The sequence below is a fragment of the Bombina bombina genome, chromosome 1, assembly GCF_027579735.1.
Source record: "Bombina bombina isolate aBomBom1 chromosome 1, aBomBom1.pri, whole genome shotgun sequence".
NCBI lineage: Eukaryota > Metazoa > Chordata > Amphibia > Anura > Bombinatoridae > Bombina > Bombina bombina.
Genome location: NC_069499.1, coordinates 729,373,492 through 729,378,237, shown reverse-complemented (window position 1 = coordinate 729,378,237; position 4,746 = coordinate 729,373,492).

The following is a 4,746-nucleotide window of genomic DNA, read 5'->3' as shown; positions in this document are numbered from 1 at the left end:
TTTTTCAGTCATCTTTTGCGTATATGTTCGAGTGACCTGTTTTATAAAGGGTGTTTTTCTTCCCCATTAATTAGTTTGTTTTGCAGGAGTTTTTGTGATGTCAGTATTCTTGGCAGTGGAGATTGTTCTAAATGCAAACAATTCAACAGTTAAATGATAGATGCTGCTCCATTGATTATATCAGAGATGAACTCACAATTCACAGCTGTGATGTTCAGCAAGTACCGATCTTCTTCTCTCAATTCTGTCTAGTCATTTGCAGCCAAGAAAATATAGTTTTGGGTGAAATTTTTGTTCCGAATATTCAGGGAAATTTGTTTCGGTGGTTGCAATATTCAGTTTTCATTTTGTTTAAAACTAAACCTGGATTAAACATTGTTTCAAAGCTATAGGTGAAAAGTTCACCTGTAGCTACAATACTTACCTAAATGTGCTCTAGAGAGCATAGAGAGGTCAATATGGTAAGTAATTAACCTCTTTAAAAAAATTAATAAAAGAAACAAAAGAATACTGACGATTCTCTTCAGTATATTTTTGCTTTCTTTATTTTCATTGGTGCATTCCTTTTAAAATGAACTCCCAAATATCCGAATACGTTCTCACAAAATCTCTCTGGCATGGAGAGCAAACATCTATTTCATTTACTGAGCATTATAGTGTGAAGTAAGAATCTCTTCTTCACATAGAACATATTAGTGCTAATGAGCTACACAGTTCCCAATGTAAAAATTGCCATTAAAACAATCCTCAAGGGGTCTTGTAATACTGACAAGGCATCTTATAGAACCTCTCCAGAGCATTAGAGAATCTCGCCCTCAGACTCTATTTTCTCCAGCTATAGTTACCTTAAAATTCTCCTTTAGAGACTGTAAAAAAAAAAAAAAAAAGATTTGCAACATTGGCAACAATATACCCTATTCTGCCAGTCATTTGAATGAAACCTCAATGCCAATCAAAGATGCCAGAATTAAACAGTAGAGTTTTCTTTCCAAAGAGACTTCAGCTTTGTTAATGTACTCCTGGCTTTTCTGAATAATGTTAATGGGTTCATCAATACAACGTTAGGAATCATAATGCACTTACAATAGCAATATGTTAAACAGCAATACGAACTCTGTAGATATTGATGGCAGCTTTTAACCAAATTAAATTCCAATAAGACATGAAAATAAATACAAAACTATTGCAAAGTGTAAGATGTTAATGCTTTGGAGCAATCTAAAATATATGTCTGGTAATTAAGTAGAAATAATATATGTGTTCTGATGTAGGAATTAATGTATTATACAACCAAAATAAAAATGCCATTTTTTGGCTCAAACCTGTGTTTTATCTAGTGCAATAATTGTGCTATAAACAGAGCATTCTGCTCAACAAAAACATTGTACCTGCCAATATCTCCAGAGGGAATTAATTTTCATTGGTACACAGATGTCATGCTAGGCAGACAAACAAGAAAGATTATAAAGGACAAGGTTAGAATGATAAATAGACTGGTTATAAACATCTTAATCATAAAATGTTCTGCTGAATAATGCACAGCAAAGACATGAGAATATTGAGCTGGGGCCTACCAGTTAAAAACAATACAAAACTTTATAAAATAAAAAAATATTCAGGTTTACATAATGACTTTTTTTAATAAATAAAGCAAACAATGATGGCATGGTTGAAGTAAGCCAAACTTCTGCTGGAACTAGATTAGTTTTTATAAATATAAATATAGAAACGGTATAGATAAATAATGACCATACATTTATTTATACTACAAATATTATAAGCAAATATTCAGTTTACATTTTTCTATTATACTTTATTTTTCTCAATTGTGATGGAAATCACATTTACTTTCATTATAAACGATGCCGCTTAAAGGGATACAAAATTATTATCAAGCATTTTTTTTTACTAATAGAGGACATTGAATTGAAAATTTGAGTTGTATTTTTTTTTCTTTTGTTTGTAGCACAAATATTACCAGTGGGGAGGAGAAACATGTAAGACCTTGGCGCTGAATTATTAAGGTGCAAATGCAGCCGTTTCTGTACGAGCCTTCAGGTTCACCAGAAAAAAAAGTTAAGAAGCAGCGGTTTTAAGACTACCTCAGAGGTTGCGGATAGCAATCATCCTGATCGAATACGATTGGCATGATTGACACCCCCTGCTAGCGGCTGAATGGCCATGAATATGCAGGGGGCAGCATTTCACAAGGAATACTTGTGCAATGATAAATGCTGACAGCATATGTTGTTGTCATTTTTCGATGTGGGGCGGACATGACCCTCTATAACGGATCATTTCTGCCCGCACATTGTTAAATCGGCCCCCATGTCTCCTTCCCTTGATTTTATTTTAATCATTGTTTTGTTCTATGATTTTCAATATAATTCCTGCTTCTAAATACATCCATACCCGCTAATTCATGTTTGTCAAATTCTACCAGCTCATGAAATTGTTTTATATTTCTACTCTTGCCTGCATCCTGCAAATACATTTCCTGATTACTGAGTTCTGACTCATATCTGGCACATAATGATCAGTGGTATTCCTTCAAATAGATAGAGGGACTCCATAAATAAAATTAGATTTTCTTAAACATTATAGAACTGGAAAAAGTGTAGAGGAGGGTAACAAAATTGATAAGTTGAATAGAAAATTTTATTTATGAATAAAGGCTAGAATTGTCACAATTAAATACACTAGAAAAGAGAAATCTCAGAGGGATATAAATATTAGAACCCTTTATATATATATATATTACAAAAAAATACATCAGATAAATATAAAATTATATATTTAAAAATAAATAGAAACTTTTCTTCTATGTGAATGAAATGTCAAATATTCGGGTTCCTGATGTATGTCTAATGCAGTGTCGGGTTTGCATGCTCCATTGAGTGTTTAGCATATTGTAATATTGCAATTCACTCACATAACAATCCACTTTTCTTACTCCAAAAACACAATTTAGCTCTTAGTGACATTCGCAATGAAAGAGTTGTAAAATGGATAACAACTCTACTCACTGAAAACATCACAGTGGAACCTTTAAACCCTCTGTGCATGTTCTAATACAAGGTACAGATCATACATGCCAACCTATGCATGCCCCTAAGGCCCATCCTGTTTTTAAAGTTGCCCTGCTGATGCTGGAAACAATTGTGTTTGGTACATTGATGCTAGTTCTTCAATGGTAGATAGTAAAAAGATGACAGGATTTGCAGGTGTTTTTATGGAAAATAAATAAAATTATTGATCAATTTTAATATTCTTGAAAACGTGCTGGTGCGCAATTTGCTGAATTGGCTGCATTACTTATATTAATTTGTGTCAACATTGGAAAAGGTGGTACACATTTCATAGTTGAAGACTTAATGTATGTTTTTAGAGGTTCTCTCATTTTGCTTACCTTTCAATTAATAATAAATGGCAATCCACTGATGGTAATGTTATTCAACATAAGAGTATGTGGGAGCCCATACATGAACCGACCAGTTATCATGTGGGTTCAATAAAATGTATTAAGGTAAAAGCACACAGATCTAAAGGTCCTTTAGCCTAGGGAAATAGTTTTGCAGATCATCTAGCAAACGAGGCTGCTCTCTCCCTGACATTCCCATTCCATTTGGGAGAAAGAGGATGTGTTTCTTGGTACTCCTTCCATTCAATAGTATGATTCTAATGACAATGATGCCCCATGGTCAATACTTAGAGAACATAAAGAATATGATCTTGTACTTTAACCTCTCTTTCAAGACCCTAAACCAAAATTGGGTAGAGAAAAATTTAGAATTGAACATGACATTTTAGTCAAAGATAGTGAATATGACTCAGTCTGGGCAATCCCCTCAAAGTTGGTAAAAAAATGTACTTGCTTGGGAAGATGGTTAAACTACAGGTGGTTATCCTAAATTACAGGAATGTATGGATAGGATATCCAAATAGGATGGTGGCCTAAAATGAGAATTGAGCTATAAAATCACATTGACAGTTGTATTCTCTGTGCACATCAAGACCCAGCCAGACAAATAACTTGAGGAGCTTTCATGAGAAATGATCCTATTGCTCCATGGGAAAGGTTATAGGTTGATTTTGTAGGAAAACTGCCATTATCAGCTCACAATAATTGTTATATGTTGGTAGGTTTTGATTCTTTCACAAGAATTTTCTACACCAAACATAACAGCTAGTACAACTGCTCGCATTTTATTCAAAGAAATCTTTTGACGTTGAGTTGTACCTCTTTTCCTGGACTTTTAGTTTGACTTTTAATGATAATGGTAATGAATTTGTAAATTACATTCTGAAGGAAGTCAGTACATGGCTTGATCTTCCTTAGGATTTTCATATTCCATATCATCCTCAGAGTGGAAATTTGTGGAAAGAATGACTGGTCAGATTTAGAAAGAACTAAGTAAATAGAAAAAATTGGGATTCTTTGCTACATTTTGTTCTTGCTCTCATAAGTTTTTGGTAAACAGACATATTCAAATGACTCCATGTGAGGTACTGTTTGGCAGAAACATGCCTTCAATGGAATGTCTTTTGCTTCCAATAAATACGTCAGTCTGTTTAACCTTAGGTAATGAAGAATGGGCAAAGCAACATTCCTTGTGGTTAGCTACTGTTCAGGGACAGATTATTCCTAAGGATTTCTGGGAAGTTCCCTATTAAATGATTGATCAAATTGGACCATCCATTTACCTGATACAAAAATCTAATGGGGAGAATGTATTTAAGCATGCT